The sequence below is a fragment of the Mus pahari genome, chromosome X (assembly GCF_900095145.1).
Source record: "Mus pahari chromosome X, PAHARI_EIJ_v1.1, whole genome shotgun sequence".
Classification (NCBI taxonomy): Eukaryota; Metazoa; Chordata; class Mammalia; order Rodentia; family Muridae; genus Mus; species Mus pahari.
This window is the reverse complement of record NC_034613.1, coordinates 111,440,285-111,455,284: the sequence shown is the minus strand read 5'-3', so window position 1 is coordinate 111,455,284 and position 15,000 is coordinate 111,440,285. Positions and strand designations below refer to the sequence as shown.

Below are 15,000 nucleotides of genomic sequence, written 5' to 3'. Positions count from 1 at the left end.
CCATTTTCTGCTGAGACAATAAACTGTTTAGAACCATGAACTGTCTCTTTTCACCAAGATACATAGTGCGGAGTCATGAAGAAGTCTTTCACCTACAGAGCTACAGCCTAATCTCCCATAGAAGGCCTCTTTTTTTTCTCCCAGCCACAACTGCCACCAAAGTGCCACCTCCAAGATAAGGATTGTTCCTGCTGACATAAGTCTGCATTCACCTTCCCTCCCCAACACCTCCATCCCCTGCCTCAGGCTAGAAGTTGTCCCTGATCCACAATCCCAACTCTGTTCTCTGCTCCTTGGTGACTCCCAATAGCTTCTGGATGTCCCAGAGTCTGGGTACCCCACAGTCCCAGCCTTTCTCACTCCACCCCCAGTGGTGTCTTAGTGCTTCCCTACAGTCTGACACCCATGGTGGGTAGTGGGATACTGCATTCCAATTCCCTGAAGCACACCCCCAGCTGCTGACCCACACAGATCCACATCTGAAATCCATATTACCCCAGTGACAGAGTAACCACTGACCTTAGCCACCTAGGTGACCAAGCCTTCACCTCATCTCTATTTTTTTAGAGAAAATTTGTTTGATATCTTCAGTATCTCAGAGATTTTCCTCTTTGAGCTTCAACCCAATTTTGTGCTTCTTTTATCAATAAAAATACTTCCTGATCTATTTTTTAGCTGACTTAATAACTTACTAATAACGCAAATAATAAGGTTCCCATTATAGTCTATGTTCTTATGTCAGTTATAGTTGTGTTACTTTTACTTTTACATACTTAATATTCTTATTTTCAGCTCTTCTCTTTACTCTTCCAACATTTCTCCCATGTATTTTTCCTGAGATTTATGTTTCCTTGTCTTATTTCTAATTTTCAATATATGAGATAACTAGGAAAGTCATGTGATGGAAAGTTAGAAATCTTAAGGGTACCATGATTTCAAAAGGTCAATTACATTTTTCTTAACTATTTTAATGTCTACCTCTAATATGTCCTCAGTCAAAAGTACAAGAGGACTAGAACTATGTGCTTTTCTATGCAGGATATACAAATGAACTCTTTTATGAATGATACTGCTGCAAGATATTAAATAAAAATAGATGTTGCCTAAGGTATATCATGTTTGGATATAGAACATTTCCTGAAATGTTAGGAAAAATATGTTACAGTATTTTTCTTTGAACAATTTAATACTGTTGAGCACTTGGAAAAAATCAGCCAAATGGTGGTAGATTTTAAAAGACCATATTATTGTTTAGAAATGCTTTCTTGCCTATACTCTTGTATTTTAAGAATTCAACAACTATGTTCAAGCAGAAATTTTATACATTCTAAGTTTAATATGATTCCTGCCTACCAGGCAATTTCCTATAATGGTAAGAAATCTCTCTGCCCACATTCTGCCAAAACACTCTGGAGTTTGCATATATTTTCCCTGAAATTATCCTATTTACTTAAAAATTACCCAAAATATTCCACTCTATAATTCCTGACTCATAGCTAGAGTGTAACTCATAAATGAATGAATCACATCACAACTGGTTTACTTTGAAAATAACAAATCACAACTAAATAACATCGATATATGATATACACACTTCCAAGCAATGATGAAATACTGAACACTGTTTTCTCTATTCAAGCACTGACAACTAAAATCCAGAGTTCCTACCTAAAATAAACAAATAAATAAATGCTGTGTGTGATTGCAAGTTTGAAAAAAACTACAGACTGTACTTATTAGATCCCTGTACAATACTGTCAAGAAAAAGTAGCTAGTGTAGGAGTAACACAGAGAATCTGAGCAACCTCATTCACAAATAAACATGGTTTTAGGGTTAGGTTGTTTTCCCCTGCTTCTATTAGTTTATGGGGGAGTAGGAGGGAGTGCAACTTCATATGTTAAGTAAGCCCAGAAAAGGCAAAGGGAAGATTAACTGTCTTTTAAAACATGTAGTGTTTTATCGGGCCTGAAGGAGAGAAGGGTGTCCACCATTTGTTTCTGTCCTGAGTTTCAATGTCTTTAATGGCTTGGGATTCTATTAATATCTTGCCTTTCTACTCACTAACTCATCTCTTTGCATTCAAAGCCAACTGGCTTTTATGTCAATAAAAAGCTATGTATACTCAATGATCTTCTAATAGTAATTTTTCTCAAAGGAATTTACTGCAACAGGCTACTAAAATTCAGGGACAGGATTGAGAGTTGTAGGTAGTGAGGAAGCAGGGGGATTACATAGGCTGATACAAGCATGTACTGCAGAAATGGGAATAGCAGGTTGAAATTGAACATGGGAAAATTTAGTCTGAATGTCAGGAAAAGTTGTCAACCCACAAATTTAATTAGGTAGTGGAACAGCTTCCCAGAAGAAATGGCAGAAATTTATTGCTGGAGCTATTTAAAGTTGGCCTGGATGAAGCACAAGGGAATACACAGAGTGGGCAATCATTCACAGGTTCTTGAAGATTGATGTATAGAGCAATTGGGCTTTTGCATTTCTAATTTCATGACCATTATTTTAGTACTTCTCTTTATAATGGTAGGCATTTCCTTTTTATAGGTATAACTTAGAAAATCAGCACATTATACTATTCCATAGGGATAACCACAGCCACTTTAAAAAAAAAAAAAGGTTGCAAGTATATTCTTATTTAATGCAATAAAGACTCAACCATTCTTTATTTCTTCCTTCTTTGTATTACTGTGCAGAAAGAAATCCTAGGAGACTTCTGGTACTTTCCTTTCTCATTGCTACAAGAGGAATATGCTTTATATATTTTTCAATTTTCACTTTTTGGACTAATGATCAGTTCTTTCAATAACTTGTCTACTTTTCATTTTCTGCCTGAATAAAGATCCACAATGGACATTTTTTTTTGCTTTAGCTGTCTTGTAAAACCTCTGGTTATACCAATATTCATTGTATTCAGGATGCAATTTCAGTATAGATTTTTTCACTATTCTGAAACTTTGGAGAAATTATTGATAACCATTTTTCATTGATCCTTGATAGTCAAACCAATAATTCTTATTTCCATGAGATATTTAGGTATTTTGCATGGACAAAATATATGTTGTGTACACATAATTTTCATTGGTCATATTCAAGTAATTCTACTTGTTAGCATTTTCTTCTCAGTAATTATGTGACAAGTATATTCTCATTCATAAGTAGCACATATCAAATGAAATACTGCAATAAAAATTCTAGTAATCATTTAGCTTCTCTCAAACAGAACTTTATCTGAACCCATTTGGAATGTAAAGAAGTATATCCCACCTATATCTATGTTTTTTTTTTCTAATAATAAGCAAAGCAAGCTCCCCCCCTCCCACCTCCGACCAGGGTTCTGGTGGCCTTACTCTTGTTCACTCCTCAGTCCTTTCATCTACCCACCACTATACCAGGCAGATTCACCCTCTCCTGTGCCAAAAGTGTGCTGTCCATGCCTTACACATATACAGCACTAGTGCTGAGTCATAATTTGATCTGGGTCGGGCCATCCTGGCTGTAGATTATTTCACCAGATGTACTATCAAGCGACTGCAGTCCTTTGGCACTAAGAAACAAGGATTCTACCTCCAGCTATTGTGAATGCTGGTGACCTTGTGAATCCTTGCGCTGGCTCAGGTGTGTGTGGTTGATTCTCTTCCATGAAGTAGTATAACAGAAGAGAGATGATGAACTTACCTTCTCCTCAGTTTAAGTCCAAGGCCAGTATTGTAGGCATTAAGGTAGATAAGTGTATGGTGCCCCTTGCAGGAACCAATGGTAAGACCACCATCCAAAGCTAGATGGGTAGTCTAAACTCTGTGCCCAATATAAGAAGGACAGAGCAGAGTATATGAAGAGTCTTGCCATGTTAAAGATTGGGTAACAAACTCTCTCAGCCCTTGGCATCATGGAAACTACAAATGTTCTGGCTCATTATTCCAGGATTGGCTACCAGAAAGGCATTGTACCTGTAGTGGTGCCTGAAATTCTCTGTAATGGGGACCATGGATTGAAGCACTGCCAGTATTCAACTGAAAAGCTATTGGCTGGAAACAAGACCACAATTGAATGCCATGTCTATCTGGAAGGCATGTTGCTGAAGCTTAACATCAGAACTCCAGGCCATACTTTAATCCAGAAAATTGCCATGACAACTGTCACAGTATTTCATCACACAATGCCCCCTCCAAACCCTGGAGTTATTTTCATGTCTGGAGAGAAGAGTGAGTAAAAGCTTCCCATCAACTTCAACTCTATTAGTAAGTGGTCCCTGGTGAAGCCATGGGCCTTAACTTTCTCCCATCCCATGCCATGCAGGCCTTTGCTCTGGAAGCCTGAGGAGGGAAGGAGAAAGTTACATCTTCCCAGGAGGAGTACATAATCCAACACCTGGACGAAAGCCTTGCTTGTCAAGATAAGTACATCCCAAATGTTCAATCTGGAGCCAGAGACAGTGAAACTATTTCTAACCATTCCTAGTGAGCTGAAGTAGTCTCAGGCTAACCCATCAACACTCCAGGCCTCTGACTATTCACTTGTTACTGAGGAGAGTGGCCTTCAGCCTCTGTCCCTCACTCTTGCTGCCCTGATGACTGGTGTGTGGTGCTATCTATAAATGCGAATTCTTCCATCCCTTACAACCCACTGCCAATAAACAACTATTTAAGGGTAGAAAAATAATCCCCAAATTGAAAAAAAAAACACCTTAGTCTCTCCTAAAAAAATAGGGTTTTTTTTTGAGTTATCATATTTATCACAAAAGTAAATATATGTGACTAATCTCATATTTACAAAAGCACAAATGTTGGTTGTACCAAGTCACATCATAATGGTTGGAATTAAACCTGAAATATAATTTGATATCATTGCATATGTTTCATAAACTGAAATGAAATTATCATTATCAATCACATAGAAGTAGTTCCTAATGGACAACAGTGATTTCTGTGGACTGCCTTGTAGGTTGTAAGGCTTGATATCTTTAGGAATGAGTGCCAGTAAGTTACATTCATTGTGATACTATGCGTGCTAAGGATACATACAGGGAAATACAAGTTACCTTTTATGACCTAATTATCCCCAAGTTAGTTTAATATTTGACACTTCGCGTAAATTTGCTTTGTTGTTTTGTTTTGTTTTGCACTGTTTTGTTTTTTTCTCAGATTTGGATTCCCATGTCTACCGTGGTTCAAATGGATATCAATGTGGGCAACATACCATTTACTAATTGCTAGTTTTTGAATACCAACCAAAATAACTGCTCTTTGATTTAAATTTTTGAAATATTTTAATAATTCTGCAAGATGTAATTGGGTCACCAGCAAATAATTCTTTTCGATCCAAAATAGCCTTAATTCCTTTAAGCTATTATTACTGTACATATTCTTGTACTATTAGGGAACAATAGATAAATTGATTTTATGTGTATTTCCTTTGGCATACTATGAGTAGAAATGAATAAAGTTTGGCAGGGTCTAATGAATATGTTGCAGAGAGAATCATCACTTGTGTTCTGCCTCTTACTTCCATTCTTTTAATTATTAATGATATTCTAATATTTACTACATTATTATTTTTAAGAGCACAGTTGTATTGCTTACACCACAGTCATCCTATCATTTACAATCAAAATACCTGTTTTGTAATCTATGAAAGTTATAGAATATCTAAACATAGCAATCCAAATATGCTTCATCCTCAAATTTGATATTATTATGCAGTGAATTTTCTAAGCTCTTTTTTAATCAGCAAAAAGTGCTAGAAGTAATATGAGTCTAAGGGGAAAAAACTAATTAGCAGTAATGATAGAGGCTGAAAGCATACCTTAAAGCTGTTTTTGTTTCTGTCAATTCCAAAGAAAACAATATTATCAAATGATGAAGGTAGCTTTGAGGGCTTGAACACTTTACACCAGAAGCAAACAGATATTGCTAATTGGGTAGAGACAAGAAACCAGTAAAGAAAACTTACAAGAAATTTGCATGGAAAAATTTTCTTCTTTTGGCCATGTGTTTGCTAGGCCAGGTAATTCTCAAGGGTTGGCATGAACTGACACTCTAGTTACATTCAAAATAGACTAAAACATTAGCAAAAACCTGACAGCAGCAGAGAATGACATTGAATATTAATTTCTATTTATTATTGTGTAAAATATTAGAATTTCATCAAGCTCACCAGAAAAGAACTATTGTATGTTGTGAAACTTGAATACTGACATGTTCAATGCTATGCCAACTTAAGATATTAGCAAAGTTTCATGAGCCAAATTACACTTTTTGACAAGAGGGTCTATGATTCCAGTGGAATCTAGGAATGATTGATAAAACTGAATATAGATCTTGGGATTATAAAAGTTAGAATACAGCCATGAAGCTTTATTTTTAAGAATTATCATACAAAGATTGAATACAATGGTTGAAGAGGGGAAATCTGAGTCATAATAGTAAAATCATCACAAGAAAAGTAAAGGTGGGGCTGGAGAGATGGCTCAGCTGTTAAGAGCACTGACTGCTCTTCTGAATGTCATGAGTTCAAATCCTAGCAACCATATGATGGCTCACAACCATCCATAATAAGATCTGATGTCCTCTTCTGGGGTGTCTGAAGACAGCTACAGTGTACTTACATATAATAAATTAAAAAGAAAAAGAAAAGTAGAGGTAACAGTGTTTAATCAATTACACTTAGCTATTATCCGAGCAAGAGTAGAAACCAGGACAAAAGTATAAATTTTGTCTGTGAGTATAAACAACTTTGTATAATTGATAAGTTGAGCTAGAGAACTAATATCACGTTACAGTTTCTTGTTTTTTTGTATTAATTTTATAATGATTGATTATGAAAGAGTAGTGGGATTCTTTAGAAAGGTAAATGACAAAAAACCTTAAAGGTCGGAAATCCAGGTTTGACAATTTTTACAGTTCTTAATGCAGAGATATACTATGCCATTAAAATCCATTTATTTTTTAACTATTTCCCCTGGATTTTGTATTAATGGATTTTTTTTTTGCCTCAGATAAAATGTTGCTGTTTCCACTCAACAGTCTGGTTTACTTGTGTTCTTTAGAGATTGGGTAGCTAGGCCATTTTCAATGACTACTAAAATGGTTATTGTGGACATAATGCTCAACCTTGAATTTCCAGGGAGATGAGGCACCAATGTCATGATGATGGAGCTACTGACAATTCCATTCTTAGTATACACATTACCAAGCTATGTCATATAAAACATACCATATACAAAACTCTCTGGAATAAAAGAAAGGACTCAGTCCAATGGCTTTACACTCTGTCTTAGTTATAGCTTTACTGTTTTGAACAGACTCCATGACCAAAGCATGCCTTATAAATTACAACATTTAATTGGGGCTGGATTACAGGTTCAGAGGTTCAGTCCATTATCATCAAGGTGGGAGCATGGCAGTGTCCAGGTAGGCATGATGCAGAAGGAGCTGAGAGTTCTACATCTTCATCTGAAGGCTTCTAGCAGAATACTTGCTTACAGGTAGCTAGAATTAGGGTCTTAAAGCCCATGACCACAGTTACACACCTACTCCTACAAGGCCACACCTACTCAAACAGTGCCACATCTTCTAATAGTGCCACTTCCTGGGTTAAGCATATACAAACAACCACATACTCTTAGCACTATTTTGTATGGTTTATGTCACATGAAGGAAAAAAATATATAAAAAACCCAAATATGTGATTTAATCTGCCAGGAAGAAGCATATCATTATCACAGAAAAAAATAGTTCTAGAATCTAGCATCTATTTTTCAGGTTGCCTCAACTTTCTAAGGTTCCATTTGCACCCTTTTAATCATGAAAATAAATATTACCTACTTCATATATTTACTAAGATCAAATGAGATTAAACAAGATTAGATGAGAAAACGTTGATGTTCATATCTAGCTCATAATAAGATTTCAATAAATGTTTGCTAAATTTAAGGCAAAATGTCCCTCAAACAAGAACTAGTTCTCTTCCCATTAGGGCATCTCCATAATCTCCAACACAATAAACATGCCCTGCTACATCTTTGTGCATTCACTACTGGCTCATATACAGGTACGACAATTCTTTCTTCACATTTCCTCTCTCTTAGAAGAACAGCCTAATGGAAGTTAAAAACTTTATTTTATATAGCTGTACTTCATGTTAAATGACAAAACAGATCTACTAGGAAAGAAAAAAATCCTATATTATCAATAGCTGCTCTTACCCAAGTCTGTAACTGCATCAAGGATAGAAACATATTATGATCTATGGCTGAATTTTGCTGAAATTCAATATAAAATTTCATTCATTATTCTTTGCTTAAATTAAAAGAGAGAAATATACATATTATAATTGTCAAATGATGCCCTTTTGGTTGTTTTGTTATACTAATCCATCTGAAGAGCATCATTAGTAACATTTGCGTTGAGAGTAAACTAAGAAACTTCCCTGCCTCTCTGTAATAAGAACACTCTTAAAAAATGCTTTGTGTTTCTTAATTTGCCATTATATATATTTGTTATATCTATAAATGGAGACTATATGTATATAAAAAGTTAAATTTGTATAGAGGTTTGCACCTTTAAAATTGTCAGGAATATTAATGCTACTCTTCAAATCTAAGCTTTAAATCTACAGTCTCATTCCCCCATCATTCAAAATATTTCTCTCTGTAAATGATTGGATGAAGCATAATTTGAAAATGGACTTGTACTGATATGACCACAAAGTTCTTATGATATTGTTCTTTCAGATAATTAATTTAAAAATTCAGAACATTCTTATTTACTGTAGAAATCACATGCCCTCACCTTCTTTCAGTTCAATTAGTTTACTTTGGGCAACCATGTTTTGCTTTTGTAGAAAAACACATATAAGCTGACTTCTCAGTGAATCCAATAAAATTTACATGAATCCTAGACTGTATTCTGGTGTTTTCAATCCAGATTCCATTTCTATCTCTGTCCCTGAAAATATATCACTCGAAAAAGCATATTCATATTTATTACAAATCTAATGTGGCTCAACAACCAATGAAATAGTCATTATTATTTTCAGATTGGCTTGCTATTACCTACTTTATGCCTGACATTCTGTGGTAAGAGATATATGCATGCCATGTGCCATGCCCCTTTGAGAAGAAACCTAGAAAAACAGAAAAATATAAATTTGGAAATAAAAATCAACAGATATCTGCTTGAATGTTCCTCTTATATCTGTTTTGTTTACCAGAGCTTCTTTCATTTCTGAGTATATTAGATTTATGTGGGACTTTTTAATGAAGTACTTATTCTTGGTCTTCTCTTTCAGTTTTATTGAGTTATTAAGTTTGCAGTGGACTGATGATTTTTATTTTTTATCAGTACATAAGTATTTCTGATACAGTTGTCTATGGAATTTATAAAATGACTCTGACACTAGCAAAAGGAAAAAAAAAAGATTTCATTTGTTTCAAAGTGGCAATTTCGAACTATATGTCTGCTAAATATAAAGGTGTGTGTAAAAACAACCCAAAGGAGCTACACTCCCAACTTTAAAAAGGTGAAAGCCAATAAAGAGCAAATTTGAAACTTTTCTTGAAACTCATCAGACTGCTAAACATGGAAACTTGAAAACATACTGAAAGTCAGTCAGAAGAAACACACATGTCTGCAGGGAGAGGCAGACAAGGCACTGACTGACTAGGGAAGGAGGCAGCCTCCAAAATCTCTGAGTTCACTTAGGATGCCTGATTTAGAATTAACAGAGGCCTGCAATGTAAAAGCCTTTGGGCTTTCAAACAGAGGAGTATATAGTCTCTTTCAGGGTTTTGCTTCATGCTTCAACTAGAAATTTGCTAAAAAGTTTTAAAGTTCCAAGAAAGTCTTGCTTGAAGTATAGACGTGGGAATGAGGCACAGCAGATACTGTCAGAACAGTACAAAACTCCATGGGGACTTTCCTTCTCATCAGCCCTGGGAGCAAAAGATTTTACTGCATGCAGTAGAGGTAGAAAAGACCAACAAACACCATTGTCCTTAGGGGATCACAAAGGAAATGAGAAAAAAACAACAACCTGCTGCCTCTGGGGTGAGCTGCAAAATACACGCAGGTTTTAGAATCACTGCCTTAGGAGCAGGGAACATGGAGAAAAGAGCCTCTACTGGAATCTAGGGAAACACTGTTGGCCTAAAGCTGGGGTTCGGTCAGAACAATGGAGAGAAGTCTTGCAGTCTCCGTTATAAAAAGCTGCAAAATTGAGACACAGAAGTCACATAAAGGAAAGGCAATGGCTGAGGGAGGAACACATATTGATAAAATCATCCTTAAAATCCAGTTCCCATTCCAAACACAAGGTATCACTAAAATAATATAGAGCCTAAAGCCTACAAAAGAGTAACCATAGCAACAAGTCCATCCCAGTTCCTAATTATAATGACATGAACCGCTGAACTACTAGTATCTTAATTCTATAAAAGAACAGAAACAGAAGGAAGTAGAGGAAAGAGCTGAAGAAATGATGACCAAGTGTTTCTCCAAATCAACAGCAAGAACCTTCCTAAGTAGCATTAAAGTAATGACATCTGCCTTCAAAATCATTGACCTCAGTTTCTACTGTCCTACTCAAAAGATTTGACTTTTGAAAAATTACAAAACAAATAAAATATCAAATAATAGCAAAACAGTGATTGCAGAAACAGAACATACTGCCAAGAGACATGAAAGCGTTCATTTTCAACCTAGACATGGCATAAATGTAGGTTAATATACAGGGAATTTTAATTCTAATAGTTCTAATAAATACATTAATTTAAGTACGTGAAAATATGCATTAAGGTTGAAGAAGATGTACTGACTTGTCAGTGGCAACCAACAGCTGTTTAATAAGACTTAAGACGCACTCCATATGAGGGAAATCATGCTTGGTACTAGAAATGAATACAACTTCCGGGAGTGAATGAAGTGATGGACTTTAAAGATTTATTTATTTATTATAGGTAAGTACACTGTAGCTGTCTTCAGACACTCCAGAATATTCCAGAAGAGGGCGCCAGATCTTGTTACGGATGGTTGTGAGCCACCATGTGGTTGCTGGGATTTGAACTCAGGACCTTTGGAAGAACAGTTGGGTGCTCTTACCCATCTCTCCAGCCCCAGTGATGGACTTTAGAAAGGAGTCTACAACCACAGATTTGCTAGAACAACATAATTATTTACTACATTAAAAGTAGTAAATCAGCATCTCCAAGAAATATCTCCACTCTCATGTTTATTGTTGCCATGCAACAGCTTCTATCTCTCTCTCTTTGTATCTCTATCTCTCTCTTTATCTCTCTTTATCTGTCTCTCTGTCTCCCTCTGTCTCTATGTGTGTGTATATAATAGAAGATTATTCTGAAATGAAAATAAATGTGTCTTATCACTTAAAGCAAAATACGCTGGGCTAGAATGTCTAATTTAAAGTGAAATAAGCCAAATACATGGCAAATATTGCTTGTTTTGAATTATATATTAAAGCTGCAAAATTGCCATGTGTATGCAGAATTACTAGGTGCTGAAAAGGTGGGAAGGAAGCTGTGGAGTGAGAAAACAGGAACTAAAAGTAGACAGGGGAAATCAGTTCCAGTCTTCATAGCACAGTATGAGAGATTATAGTTCATGACAGCTTTTTAAATATTTTATTAAGAAGTAGAATTGTGGAAACATAAGAACATAATCACAAAGAATTATCAAGAAAAAAGAAGTGCTAATTACCTTGATTAGATTAGAACCTATTATAAACATATGCTGAACTATCACACTGTGGCCCATATATGTGTATGATTGGTAGATGTTAATTAAAAGATTAAAACTCAAAATAATAAGTCTGAGCTGGGCAACAGTTTATCAGACTCAAACTTCTGAAAATAAAATTACAGAAAAGTTCAACCACAGACTTTATTCTTTATATTATTTTGTTCCTCTTGTGGTGTTTGAAATTGATCTAAATAATTTGCACATACTATACAAATGATCTATTAAGGGGGTCTGCTCACATCCCAAGAAAAGTGTTTCCATACAGTCTGCCTTTGTTTATTCTGTAGTAGTTAAGATAAATTTTCATCTGAAAAAAATATTCATATTCATTCCTTCAGCTAAGTATTTTCCCTTGTATAGTAAAGGCAATCTGGAAGATATGATTAATTTTGAAATGTTAAATAAAATAGTGAACCTGTGTTTCCTGGTTGGACTTGGATGCAATCTTTCTTATTGATAGAGAAAGATAGGAGTCAGAGTCAGATAGAGGTCTGATAATGGTACACTATAGGCTTTTATGATTGAGGGAGACACAAAGTGTCAAGGAATGCTGGTGCTTTCTAGAAGCTAAAATAAGCAAATTAATAAATGAGCTGTCTCCTGAATTACCCATAAAAGGAAGACATGCTGATAACAGCTCTTTTTAGCTCAGTGAGTACTGATATAGTGTTGCCAACTACAAGATTGTGTGCTAAAAACCAGTGCTACTGTAAGCCACTGAGTTCTTGGTAACTTGTTTTAGCAATAATAATAAATGAAGATACACTCTACAATATTTTGTGATATAATGGCTTCTTTTTCTATTGTAACTACAAAAATGGGGTGATTTAGAAGTTTTTAAGCATTGAATACAATAATCTATCATTTTCAGCATGCATGAACATGTACTATCTGTCTTTACTCTCAATTTAAGCAATTATATCAAAATTATTTTCCTATATGATATATACTCAGTTTATTCTAAGGAATTATTCAAAATAATTGCCCATGCTATATTCATTCGCTTGGATTTTCACTATTAAATATGACATCCTTCTTGTTTATTAACATGCCACTAAAGGCTAGGAAATGGGCTTTGATTCTTAACCTTTTTACTTACCATTCACAGTCATGAAGAGTTGTTTAATCTTGTGTTTTGAAATGAATTGAAATTTATAATGTAATGCTTAATAACATTAAATCATATTAATTGTAAAACACACATGTCCTGACCAGCAACATTAGCTTCAATGGCATGATGGCTGATGAAGGACCACCAGGTAAGTTTATCTTCCAAAGGCAACTGTCTCATTAGCTACTTTTCTGGCAAAAACAAGAATCTATGCTGTTTATTTAAAGTTGAAAAGAAAAAGAAATGTCTTCTGAATACAACACTAGAAATATTTGATCAAGTTTTCCTGTGAGGTTCCATATTAGGTTGTAACAATTTCAAATAACCTAATATTTAAATTATTATCCATTGAAAAGTTCAGATCTTATGAACTTGGAAAAGTAATTGAAATAAAATAGTATCCTAGAGAACCTTAGAAACATTTTGACTTGAAGTACTAGGAATTGCAATGAAAAGATGGCCAATAACAAATGTGTTTATATTGCATTAATGATGCTGATCATCTGGAAAATAAAAGCAAGAATTTAAAGTTTCACTGTTCAATTTTTATTTTACCTGTAATAGAGGGAGATGAATAAGTTTAACCAAAATTTCACCTTGACTTTCTATAGCCAAATGGCACACATGCTATCAGTCCAATAACAATTGTCATTGATTAAATAATACGTGTAATACCTATGCCCAACAGGTAATAACAGGTCATATTTAAGAAGTACACATGTACTTTTCAACAGAGATTGAGTAATGAGTATTATGTGGTTTGCAGTAAGAATTAATTGAATTTGATGTATTTTAAAGAATAATGACTCAATTATTGTTTGTTGACAAGTACAGAGGTTACCAGTGATTCATGCGCCATGGAGTTATTAACCTGCAGAGATATTTGAGACTATGCATTTTCAAATAAACACTGGGATTACTACTGACATTTAAATGCCATGGGGCCAGATATATTAATACTTTATAATGCAAGCATCATAGGCACATTGCCCTCTGGAGAAAGATTTTGACATATCAATGACAGCATTATCCTTTATCTATCACACTTACTCTGACTCTTTTTGCAAAATAACTAACTTCATTATGCAGACATTCTCTTCAGATATTTTTAGGAGAATCATTGAATGAAGTAAAGAGTACCGCCACTGCTGAAGCCTTAATCAAGGAATTTAAAAAATGAAGGCTATCCCTGAAGATCTTTTATTAAGAAAGCCCAGGAGAAGATTTTTTATAACAAACAAGAAGAAGGCTGCCCTAGTTAGAATCAGTATTGCTATGATGAAAAAACATGACCAAAAGAAAATTGGGGAGAAAAGTGGTTTATTTGGTTTACATGTACCTATCACTGTCGATCATTGAAGGATGTCAGGACAAGAATTTAAACAGGGATAGAATCTGAAGGCAGGAGACTGTTGATGTTGAGGCTTTGGAGGGTTGCTGCTTATTGGTTTATTCCTCATGGCTTTTTCAGACTGCTTTCTTATACAACCTAGGGCCACAACCCCAAAACGGGCTGGGCCCTTCCCTCATTGATCACTAATTTAAAAAATTCTCTATATCCAGCATCTTATGGAGACATTTTCTCAATCAAGGCTTCTTCCTCTCATATAACTTTGACTTGTGTCAAGTTGACATAAAACTTGCCAGCACATGGGCCGAGACTGAAGATGCATAGAAAATTATTTACATCCAAAAATACCATTCCAGATTGCTTTAGTATTCTTGCAATGAATAATACAATGAAAAAAATTAACACAGTTTATGAGAAGTTTTATTTCAGCTCACACTTTCTTTTTTTTTTTTTTGAATTATTTTTTTCCAATTTTATTAGGTATTTACTCCATTTACATTTTAAATGCTATCCCCAAAGTTCCCTACACCCTACACCCCTGCTTCCCTACCCACCCACTCCCTCTTCTTGGCCCTGGTGTTCCCCTGTACTGGGGCATATAATGTTTGCAAGACCAAGGGGCCTCTCTTCCCAATGATGGCTGAGTACACCATCTTCTGCTACATATGCAGTTAGAGACACAAGCTCTGGGGGTGCTGGTTAGTTCATATTGTTGTTCCACCTATAGGGTTGCAGACCCCTTCAGCTCATTGGGTACTTTCTCTAGCTCCTA

General features: G+C 35.2%; 1 pseudogene; it reads left to right on the top strand.

The window, feature by feature from the left end:
- Positions 1 to 4,471, top strand: part of LOC110314483 — a 16,706-nt pseudogene extending 12,235 nt beyond the window's left edge.
- The last annotated feature ends 10,529 nt before the right edge of the window (positions 4,472 to 15,000 follow it).